The sequence below is a fragment of the Sus scrofa genome, chromosome 13, assembly GCF_054392235.1.
Source record: "Sus scrofa isolate SSC_HxYL_T2T_F1_AM1 chromosome 13, Sscrofa_HxYL_maternal_Yorkshire_Landrace_v2.0, whole genome shotgun sequence".
In the NCBI taxonomy this organism is placed as follows: domain Eukaryota; kingdom Metazoa; phylum Chordata; class Mammalia; order Artiodactyla; family Suidae; genus Sus; species Sus scrofa.
The window spans coordinates 171,426,119-171,438,476 of record NC_139395.1 but is presented as its reverse complement, the minus strand read 5'-3'; the positions used below and the strand labels follow the sequence as shown (position 1 = coordinate 171,438,476).

At 34.7% G+C, this 12,358-nt stretch overlaps 1 protein-coding gene across 5 annotated transcripts in view; it reads left to right on the top strand.

The window, feature by feature from the left end:
* ZPLD1 (zona pellucida like domain containing 1) overlaps positions 1-12,358 on the top strand; it is a 358,917-nt gene that overhangs the window by 289,666 nt on the left and 56,893 nt on the right. For 2 of the 5 annotated variants that reach the window (XM_084991508.1, XM_084991510.1), the window contains one exon: positions 2,633-2,771. The exons of 2 other annotated variants lie outside the window; for them this stretch is intronic. The gene's annotated coding sequence lies outside the window, so the exon portion shown is untranslated. Of the gene's footprint in view, positions 1-2,354; positions 2,447-2,632; positions 2,772-12,358 lie in introns of those variants that run through there. One more of the 5 variants, XM_084991505.1, reaches the window with a different exon arrangement.

Here is a 12,358-nt window from a genome sequence, read left to right as displayed (position 1 = left end):
AGATTACATTCAGGTGTGTGTCTGGAGGGAGAAGACTTATAAATAAGTAAATTATATAGTATGTTAGAAAATCATAAGTTCTATAAAACTGGATGAGACAAAATCATCCAGGAAGCAAGGGTACATAGCCTGGTGAGGAGGGTGGACTGAGCCCTGCGGGCTGTTCTATCCCTGAGAGACAACTTTGTGAGACAAGAGTAGAAATCAACCTTTATCCCTTCCCAGTAAACAAAGTCCTGGTGAATGTCAATTTCATCATTCTAGGTTTGACTCTAATAATAAAAAGATAAAAATATCCCCTTCACGTCCCGTATTGAAAATACACTTTTATTAAATCATAGAAAGAACACAACTGTCCTGTAAGCAAGGTCCTAAATCACCAACTTATTAACTATGCTTTATTATTGTTCCATATGACAAAGAGGGCTTTTTAACTTTTGTTTTCTAGCTGGAGGAATTCAGTCCTTGAAGTTTTAGATATATGATTTTTAAAGGAAGTTTGAGAATGAGCTATCTAGTAAGGAAATGGTTACAAGCCAGGGTGCCTAATTTAAATTCAACCTTTTTAGGAAACAAAGGGCACTGGTCACTTTCCTCTGATTATGAAACATTAAATAAGTTCTTTTCTGGACAGGATGACTGCTCATATTTCCACTTCTAGTGCTATTAGATACTGATGAATATTTTATATGGCTAAATTTATTCTCTGATACAAGCATATGCTGCATGTATAACTAGTCAAATATTCAACCAAGTCACACAGCATGTAAGACAAGAAATCCCCTTAATAAAGGGCTCAGAGTTTTCAAATAACTGCTAAGATTTTTCCCTTGGAAGTTTGTGGAATGTATGGCATTGCTGTTCACTACACTTTAGAAGCAAAACAGTAACAAATAATGTCAGCTACTTTATCTCAACTATTTTATCTTTTCCTTGCTGAAAGCTTCTAATGGAATTACTGTCTTTTTAGCTGACCAACTTGTAGGGTATGTGGGTAATGGTATTCAATATTTATGAAATGCTCATTTTCTCAAGGATAGAAGCTACATTTTTTTTTGCTATAAATGACAGAATTTAGTAATTGCTACATGAACCTGTTGCATTTTTATTTAACTTTTAAAATGATAGAGAATATGACAGAGATGCATTTAAAGTAAAAACCTGAAATATGCCTTGAAAACATCTAGCTGAAAATCTTCATTATAAAGTAAAACAGCCTCTGGAGAATTAAGCTGCAGTTCTATCAGCATAATTAGGAAGGCCTAAAAAGAAGTTTCTGAAAATCAGTTTTATGTTTTTAATAAGAGTTCATAAGCAAAAAATACAAGGAATTTTATATTGATGGTATTTGAAAAGTTGGTAGATTCATGTATCTTATATTTACTCATGAGTAGCCTGAAGTGATAAATATTCTGGTTTATGGAGCTGACAACTGCCCTGAAAAATACAAACCTGAATTTGGTGCAGAAAGCACCAAATTCTCTTTCAGCACTAAATAAGAGATAGAGGGCAATGTGAAATAGCCTCTGGCTATTATTTTTTTAGTAGTTATATTAGCTTCCAGTTCACTTACCATTTAGGGAAAGAGTTCGATTCAGGGGATTTACTAGAAATCTTAAAGGGCTAACCTCTTGGACTTTAATCTCAATTCACTGTAGCCAAAGGCAACCTGCTTCTATCACAGAAGCAATTGAGAACTTAAATGTTGTTGAAGTACTCTGAGGCAGTTGAATAAAATGAAATTTCAAAAAGGGCTCAGCCAATGGCATTACTGATAAACTAATGGGCTTTTCCCAGGTTAGCCATTATTATTAAGTAACCAATGGAGTAATATAAATTTACGCAATGGGTCCCAGTCTTCCTCCACAGTCATCCCTAAGTACAATAGTGCATGAAGAAAACCTTTTGTATGGACAGAGTATCTCAAAAAGCTTTCCCTGTGGCACCCAAATCTCAGCTTCCCACTTTTCTTCCCAACAAGAACTCATTATAGCCATGAAGGTGGAATGCTTAGATGACGTCTGTACCCATGGCTCCAAAGGCTGGTGGAGGCCCCTAAACAAAAGCAGAGATTGTGAAGCTGTTTCAGTGTCTAGCTTATTCTTCACAATTGGATCCTTTTTTGGGTTTTTCTTTGCATTGATGGCTTCTTAGTCATTATTATTCCAATCAAACCAGTTTTGATGATGATATTCCATATCCCATTTTCATCGCTGTATGAAAGCATTGAAAGGGCCAGGCATCTTTCATGAAGCACAACAGGACATTGATAACCATGCAGATTAACTCCCAACCCAGTCTCAGGCCTTGTTTCTTACTTTATGACTCCTTTTTTAAATTTTTTTTCCCTAAAGCAGCCGGCTTTCCCTCGTCAGGCTGACGATGGCTCGCTTCACACATACCACTCAAGACTTCTGTATAGTATAAAATAGAAGATCAAAAGCAGGTAGGAAAAAAGGAGTAGGGGATGAGATGAAAACTGAAAGAGATGTGGTTGTTGGGAAACCAAAGTCTATAAAAGATGAGCTCAAATTTCATGTTGGTGATGATTAGTCTTTTAAAACCTTCCAAGGCCAGTGGAAGCATTTGCTTGTCTAAAATCCAGGTTTTTCTTTCTTTCTTTTTTTAAAAGAATTCTCGTAATGAACAACTCAAATCCTATTTGAAGGGTTGAACCTTTCAAAGTCTGGTAAGGCCAGGCACTCAAACAGTCACATGCAGCAGAACCAGGCACATGGAGGACAGCTGAGTCCACAGAGCCAGGGACTTGGGTAAGTAAGCACCCAGCACTGAAGCCACCCAATGTCACTGCAAATGCGCCCTTTTAGTAAGCATGGGAAATTCATTTTAATTTAATAATGTTTTTTATGATAAGGCAAACTTGAGTAAAATTCTTCTAGTGGTGTGGTTCTGGTGATGGGTAAAGGTTGGGCTGGGAATTATCTTAAACATGGCAAAAGGAAGTGAAACACATCTTACCATGTTTGGGAGCAGACAGGTAGACACAAAATTTTATTTTGTGAACTGTAGTCCCATGCCAAATATTTCAGTTAGATTTAGAGAAAGGACTGACTCTTTGGGTACCTTTTTGAGGTCACAAGTTGTATAGGTTTTGCCGAACCTTTGTATTCCAGACTCCATCCCATCCCCAGTCCACCACCAGTCTGCTTCTCTTCATAGCTATTCCACTAATGGGAGCAAAGAAATAATTCATATTTGAAATTTCTTATCAGGGTTCTATCATACTTGAAAACCTGGTTGAATATGGCATCACCTCTAATTACAAAGATAATACAATAATTGAAAATAACTATGATCTGATTTTCTTGTAAATATTATTTTAAAGATGAGCCTAGTATTGTTATATTTTGACATGGAACCTCGCATAACCCGGGAAAAATCATCCATGATTTAGAGAAAATATTGTGATTTCCATTTCTTGGGTGCTCTCTAAGGCTCCTTCTTTCCAAGACTACCTTTGGTAAAACTAATTATTTGGGTTGTAAAGAAACAGACCTCACTTCTTAGATTCATGTCTTCGAGATAATAATGGCTTTGGTTCTCAGAAGTGTGACATTATTTGTTTTGCTACTCTATATTGGCTTCTTATAATTTGTTTTAGGGGGCCAAAGAAAACCACTGCTCAACTGTCAGTTTAAATAAATTTAGTAGTAACAATAAAAGATCTGAATTTACTTAAAAACTTAATCCTTCTTTTAATACATAATAGAAAACATCTCTTTATTATTTTTCAGTCACTAGCTTTCTTATGAGGCACATATAAGAACAATTATTTGAACCATTGCTCCTAGTTATACATTTTTAATATCCCTAGATGAATTTTGATTTTTCTTCAATTATTATTATAATACTTAGCAAAATATGAAAATCTAGAAATAAGCTGTTTGTCCATTTATTTTAGAGATTTTCAGGAATGTCCTGAAAATACAGTCATCATCATTATTAATAGTCACATAATGTAGTAGCAAGATCATGCTGCCTCCCCATGCTGAGGTAATACAAAATTGAATTTTCCTGCTAGGAAATCTTATTTTAAAGGTAGCTTTTGAACCATGAGCAGGAGCTCAGACTATAATCTATTTAGTTAAGGTATCAAACAGAGAATTATTGAAGATTTATGCTTTCATAACTTTTTCTTTCTTTTCTTTTTTTTTTTTTTTTTTTTGCTTTTTAGGGTCGTGTCCACAGCAAATGGAAGTTCCCAGGCTAGGGGTCAAATTGGAGCTGCATCTGCTGGCCTCTACCACAGCCACAGCAACTTGTGATCCAGGCCGCTTCTGGGACCCATACCACAGCTCAGGGCAATGCAAGATACTTAACCCACTGAGCGAGGCCAAGGATCAAACCAGCATCCTCATGGATACTAGTCAGATTTGTTTCCACTGAGCCATGATGGGAACTCTTGTAGCTTTTCAAAAGCTTGAGTAGCATTAAGTTCATTAGTAGAGAATGATAATTATTTTTATCATTTAAATACCTATTAGCAATATTTGTTTGCAAGGAATTCAATTTTTTGGTTAATTTACCAAATTAATGCTTTTATCCCCCCTGTATTTAAGCTGAAATGTAAACTGTGTAAACTGTGTCAAGACTTTAAATTAAGCTTGATCTGGTTTGCTATGTTTTGTCTACTTTACAAAATAGTGTAGCTGGGAGTTCCCGTTGTGGCACAGTGATTAATGAATCTGACCAGGAACCATGAGGTTGTGGGTTCAATCCCTGGCCTTGCTCAGTGGGTTGAGGATCTGGTGTTGCCATGAGCTGTGGTGTAGGTTGCAGACACAGCTCGGATCCCGTGTTGCTGTGGCTCTGGCGTAGGCCGGTGGTTACAGCGCCGATTAGACCCCTAGCCTGGGAGTCTCCATATGCCGCAGGAGCAGCCCTAGAAAGGCAAAAAGACAAAAAAATAAAATAAATTAAAATAAAATAAAAAATAAAACAAAATGGTGTAGCTGGAAGCCAGGCATAACAGCTTTACTAAGACATGATAAAGTAAACATTAGGTTGAGTTTTATGATTTCAGAATCATTGATGATTATTATTAGGTGTCTAAGTGGATTTAAAGTGGGGAATTAAAGGAACGCAAAACCCCAAGACTTCAACAATTAGGTGAAGAAAACTACACCTCAAAAAGGTAAATGATCAATATGACTAGTTCAGTAGTACCTTTCTAAATATTTAAAAAACATCATAGTAAGTATTTTATTGCTAATAGCCAATGGCCTTTAACAAGGTTTACAGAAAAATCTATTACTTAGAAAATTATACTGGTTGAAAGAAATCCCCTTAAAATATATTGTGTGCTATCACCCAGATTTACATATTCTGTATCTGATACTCATATATTAATTGTTTAAAGCAGAGTCTGCAACCTTCTCTGGAAAGGGGTGGTAGTAAATATTCTCATCTTTGTGGGTGTCTGTCATGATGATGCAAATCTGCCATTGTAGCTCAAAAGCAGACATAAAAATACATACATAAGGGAGTGTAGCTCTATTCCAATAATATTTCATTTATAGATACTGGGATTTGAATTTCATGTATTTTTGGCTTTTCATGAAATGTCATTCTTCTTTTGACTTTTTTCAACCATTTAAAAATGTGAAAATTGCTTTTGCTTATGATCTGTATAAAAATAAGTGATGGATAGAATTCAGCATGTAGGACATAATTTATCGTATTTTAAAGTATATACCAGTATATTTTAATAAATAAACCAGTATTTATTGTATTTTAAAACTGGTTTAAAGTATTAATTTTCTATAACTGACAGTAGGTTATATGTACTAGCACCTCAAGAAATATAAAAACCAAAGTTATATTCATGGATATTTATGGATTTGAAGTGAAAAAATCATTTAGAATACAGAGAGCCAAACTTTGGAGAAGAAGAAAAACAGCTGCTAAGGCTCAAGAACAACAAAATTAAATTTAGTTAATATGACACTTTGTTATTCCTATTGCTGTGTGTGAGAAAAATTCAGATGTTGAATACAAAATACAATTTAAGTTTGGCTAAAAGGTAGCTGAAGCTAAATGAAAATGTCAGTGGCTTTATTTGTAAAATTAAGATTCTCTTTAAGATGAAGTTAACATTAAACATTCAATAACACTATAGTCATTTAATACAAGCATCATTAGAAAGAATAAGAAAGAGTGAAGACAACTTATTGTCACGTTAGAATTTAAAATATGATATTTGTTCAAATATGCTTATCTAATAAATAGCTAGAGTTCATATAACTACACTATCTCCTAGTTGAACACACCTTAATTAAACTATTGAATGAAAATATTTTGCACATTACATTTCTCTCTAGATAAGATATATTATGGAAATGGAAATAATTCATGGATAACTTTTCTTTCTATTTTAAATGTAATTTATAAAAACTTGGATATAAGAAGTTAAAATAATATTTTTAAAAATACTGATCTTTTAGGGATTTAAAATCATTACTCATAGAATACATACATTTAAAAATTTATGTGTATTTGTGTATTATGCATATTCATGCTCACATATTTTAGCTCTGGCACAGCATTTCTATTTAGAAACTTATTTAAAATTAAGGTAATGTATGTCTGGCTTCTAAAATTCCTTGTTTTATCAATTCTATCATAGAAATGTGTTCCATAAATGTTAGTGGAGTGGAAGGAAGACACTTATTTAGGTTTTTATTTAAGTTCAGTGTGTTTTAGTTTGCAAATTTTTTGTGTTTTTGCTTTTTAGGGCGGCACTTGTGGCATATGGAAGTTCCCAGGATAGGGGTCAAAAGGGAGCTACAGTTGTCGGCCTACGTCACAACCACAAAAAAACGCAAGATCCAAGCCGCACCTGCAACCTACAGCACATCTCACAACAGTGCCAGATCCTTAACCCACTGTGCAAGGCCAGGGATTGAACCCACACCCTCATAGATACTAGTCAGGATTGTTCCTATTGAGCCACAATGGGAACTTCCTGTAAAATTTTTTTTAAAAATTGAAAATATTATTTATAGGGCATAAAATTACTAGCTAAACATTTTTTAAAAGTTGAACAATTAATTAAAGGTATTCAGAGAACATCAAAGTATTAGCTGAGCATTTATAAAAAATGGAATAAATTAACCAACTAAGCTTTTCAAGCAATTTTTATTCCAAGAGTTTTATATACCTAGGTATAATTTCAAATCAAGCTCTAGACCTCAAATCTTGTTTTCTTTTGTATTAAAACTACCTAAAAAACAATACAAATGGTTTCTAGTAATGGGTGGGTATATTTGAGGATTTTAATAAGTGATGTTTTGGTGAAATTGGAAATTTTAATTTCATGAGTGGTGTAATCCTTAAAAAAGTAAAGCATTATATGATCAGGATCAATGCTGATACACTTGAACTTCTGCATTTTGTTAGTGTGTTACTATCCCTTTTGCAACAAGAAAATCATTCATTTAACAAAAATCTACAGTGGATTTGTCATGATGCTAATCCTATATACAAAGGTAAATATCACATTCTTGTTTTCATGATTTACAGGTTTATTGGAGGGAGAACATGATTTACAGGTTTCTAGGGGGAGGACATGGTTTACAGTTTAGTTAGCTGGGGTGATTTTGACCACAAGAGACAGTTGGCAGTGTCTGGAGGTATCAAGTGGTCGTGACTTGAGGGAGAGTCCTTCTGGTGTATAGTGCGTAAAAGCCTAGGATACTATTAAAAGTCTTATAATGCTGTTAAAACATCCTGTGATAAAGACTTCATCCAGTCTAAAATGTCCACAGTGCTGACTTTGATAAACCTTGATCTAGGTGTACCACATTTTTAGAACTGTTGTTATAGAATGATGCGCAGATTCTGGGGGGTACACTGAAAGGTAAGTGGTCAATTTGACAACTCAACAAGCAAGAACAGTTGTCCTGACAGAGGAACATTTTGAAAGAAGAGATGATTCCTCAAAGGCTGAATGGAGAGATGTCCCTATAGAGAGAGAGGGGAGTTGGGAAGAGGAGATTTCCTGACCAATTCAGCAAAGTGAGCAAAGGCATGGATGTGTAAAGTAAATTCTTGTCTTTGGGAACTATATGAAGTCTAGAGTGGGCAGGCTGAGTGTGGCAGTGACATTGGGTGGGTAAGTAGAAATCTCATCGTGGGGGCTTTTTCTTGATGTCTTGTACAGTTAGTTTTTTTTTTTTTTCTTTCTTTCTTTTTCTTGAAAGGTGATAGAATTGATGAAGGATTTTGAGCAGGGACATAGAAATAGGCAGTCTCTTTGTTGGATTCACCAGCCATGGTGTGAAGTGTCATGATCATTTAAAGAAAAATAAAATTCTACACTGTTTGATCAGAGAAGAACCACAGGAGGAAAGAAAGTCTCCCATTGGGAAAGAAGTCTCCCTACTCTTTTCCCATAAATGTTTTGCTTCTGATTCCATACCTTTCACTTTATTTGTCAGAACTATCTCAAAGTAATAAAAACCTGACCTTAGTTCATTTTCTGTAGTTTCACAAATGCGTTATGTTGACAATTGGCTGACTCCTGTGGACATAGCTGCCAGGTTTTAGCATCAGGTAGCAGTGTACTTTCTTGGAGATTCTGTTTTCAGACTTTTGTTGTGCAGCCACGGTGAAGAAAAAAACACCAACAATCTGCTTACCAAAAAAAAAAAAAAAAAAAAAAAAAAAGACAGCTAGAAATGAACTCTCAACTGTAGCCAAATGTTATCCTTCTGTCTCAGTGGTCCTCAACCCTTGATACTTGTTAGAATTACTGGAAGGAGAGATTTGGGTATCTGTGTTTTGTTTTTTTTTTTTCTTTTCCATTATAGTTTATAACAGGATATCAGATATAGTTCCCTGTGCTGTACAGTTGGACCTAGTTTTTTAAATCCATTCTATATATAATAGTTTGCATGTGCTAGTCCCAAACTCTCAATCCAACCCTTCCCTGTTCCCCTTCCCCCTAGGCAACCACAAGTTTATTCTCTGTGTCTGTGAGTCTGTTTCTGTTTCTGAAAATCTTAAAACTCCTCAGGTTAACTCAGACATCTCTGCTATAGATACAAAATATTAACCTCATCTTTTCATTTGGCTTTGCAATGATTTTTTTTTTTAGTTTTTTATCAGTAAACACACATTATTTCCATTGAAAGTTACAATGAATTTTCATTTTTTTAAGCATATACCAACTTTCAAAGGGTAGCTTTCTAACAGTGTTGCAGAGCAAGAGGAAACTGGTCTCTATTATCTTAAATAAAAGTCACAAGTTGCATGAGTCTCACTCACATAGCATAGAAGTAACTAGAGATTTGAATGTGAAGTTTTGAACAGCGGTATTTATGCATTTTTAGAAGTCTATTTTGTGTTGCCCAGCTCTGCGATCAGTTGGTTCCTGTGGCTGGTGAGCATGGTGCAATGAAGGCAGGATGAGGAGTTTGATCTTCTCATGCTTACTGCCTGGGGGTTTTCTTGCTAAAGTGTTACAGAAGATTGTACTGTGCTGCTCTGATTGTATTGCCATGAATTCATCCCTGTAAAGAGTAACTAAAAAGTCAGCCCTAATCTTTTGTTTACTCAAAAAATAAGTTACTAATTATCTGTTCTCTGCAAAAGGATGCCTTTTTTTCATCAATCAGGAAATACAAAGAAAAAGAGAAGAAAGTTTCAGTCTTCATTTCCATGGATTATTTATAACATGGTACCAGGGAGCAAGAGAAAACACTATTTTTATAAATCATTTTCTCTCAAGCCTCTTGAATATTTTTCCTTGCATTTCTCTTTAGTGTTAGGGTTCCCTTTGTGAAAAAATTTCCTCTGGGTACTAATTACTCTTTACCTACCTTCCTAATTTTCTCCTTAAATTCACAAATTTCTTCAAACAAGTATCTATTACCTCTACTTCCTTAATACATAATTTATAATAAACATCCTCTAAGACATAAATAGTCAATCAGACTCTATAAACCAGCTCTGAATCCTTCTTCAGAACATGGAATTATGTTTTCTCTCTTCATTGTTCTTGGGAGTAGTCCAGGCTGGGAATGCTGTTTTCCTTTTGCTTGCTTCTGTGAGGCCAGTCAAAACATGTTTGTGGGTAGGGAAATTCAGCCCATGTTACTACCTTGTTCTAAATTAGTGGGTTTCAAACTTGTGATTATAACTTGCAGTCACATATTTTATGTTGTGATATAGTATACACATATCTATTTGTAATGTAAAATGCACATATGCATTTTACAGAAATGGTCCATTCTATTCCATCTTTTACCACCCTCCTCTCTTCTATTTCATCAGAAATGCTGTTCTTGACCCAATAAACCAATATGTTAACCCAATAATCATTTCAAAATATTCTTCTAATCTAAACTCATGATTTTCAGGACAGCCTGTGGAGTACAGCATTTTCCTTAGGGGGTCAGTAAAACTCTCAAGGGGTGTGCAGATGGTTTGAAAATGAAGCTATTGTTTTTTCCATTGCTTTGATTTGTGTTTAGTGAAGAGAGTTAATTCATTTAGATTTTCAAATATCACATGTAGGAGAAAAAGAGATTATTTGATGTTTTTGAAAGATCTAATCCTGACTTTTCTTCAAATCCCATTTGTATTTTATCTTTTGCATGGAGTCATCCAGTGAATGGACCAAGCTAAACACCCATGGAAATTCACTCAGCAGTTAATTATGTATTGCTGGTAATTGTATGTAATTGTTGTGTAATTCTTTGGGTTAGAGATGTTTATGTCAGGATGAGCTTTGGTTTTTCATACTGTTCTTGACAGACTGTTTACCAAAATAGCGTAAAATACACTCTTCTGAAAAGATGGGATCTCCATGCTTCTAAGGATTTATGTTTAACTTTGCCAAAGGTCCTGATGTGCTAGTTAAAATGCAACATTACCTGCAGTCTTAGCCACAGTGATACATTCTTCTGCTTACCTCCTTCCCTCTGCTCACCCTCCTCCCTCTGCTCACCTTTGTTTGAGATCCACTGTAAGGACAGTTTACCTTGCCTACTGTGGGCCACAGCCATCTCTAAAGCTTGCCTGGTGCTTCAGATCCCAGAGACCATTTTGGTTATGAGAGAAAGCTGAAAAGTTGTATCTAGAATTATGTCTTTCATTCCTAACCCTGGATATTGCAGGGTTATAATTTTGTTAGAATTATATTCATCCTCAGCTAAGACACAAAACTCATAGGCTGTCTTAAGAAGTGCTAGCTCTCCTCCCCTTTAGAATCCTCATTCCCCCAAATCTTGACGTCATTGATTTTCATCCTATAAATGCTAGGCTGATTGCTGCCCCTTTCTCCGAACTCTACTAGATAAAGGATGAAATGCCCCTTTTCAAGGTTCTGTAACCCAGTTATAATTAGCCACTTAGATCCTTATTTCACAGATAATATGGAAGTCCAAGAGAAGCAAGCGAGTTACTCAAGTTATCACAGTTAGAATAAGTTACCTATAGGAACCTTGACATGAGTTATGATAAATTACAAATATACAAAATACTGAAATTATAGCATAATCTTTAATATTTTTCCATATTTCTTACACACAATTTTTTTTGATGAGTCATTTTAAAACAAATAGTACTGCTCCTTAAAAGTTAGGATTAATGCTTAATTTTTAACTGTTAATTACTGATTTTCAGAGTAAGAATTTGATATAATGATAAATTCCAGTGATCTATAAGTAATCTTTTAAATTCATAAAATAGAAACAAGTAATATTGTACTTTTTGAAATGTTTAAATACAAGGATTTAAATTTTAAGTTCTCCTTGACTTCAGCATCAGTTCTTGAGGAATGCTTTTGTGTGTATATGTTATTTGATCCAACTGGGTAAAACTTTGGTGGACCTTATTTCATCATGACCCAAAGAGTTGTGCTTTGTGGATGCAATTCTGTTAGCAAACAGCTGAGTTAGAGATACTAGATTTTTTTTTTTTTTATTTTGGGAGCTGCTTTTATTTACATCCTTTCATATTATCTATTACAAGCGTACACTACCTGGAAAAAATATTTAGCCACCTGGCATTAATTCCCACATCTAAAAAATAAAGGCAGCTCTGTTTGCTTCAATATATTCCTCAGAGTGATGTCATGTATGTTAATATTACATCCCCCTAAACAGTGCAACATGACAAAAAAATTATGAATGTTAATGAGAACAGGGTTAAAAATGTATTTGAGACAGAACAAAGTACTGTTATAAATCACCAGCAGCCTGTTTTATTTTTGTGATTATTGCTTCCTCAAGGCTTTTGAAATTTTTGAGAAGCAAACAAATATGTGGATGCAAGGAGAAATAAATAAAAGTATGCAACCAATAGCAAAGTATTTATATTTTTTCATTTAATT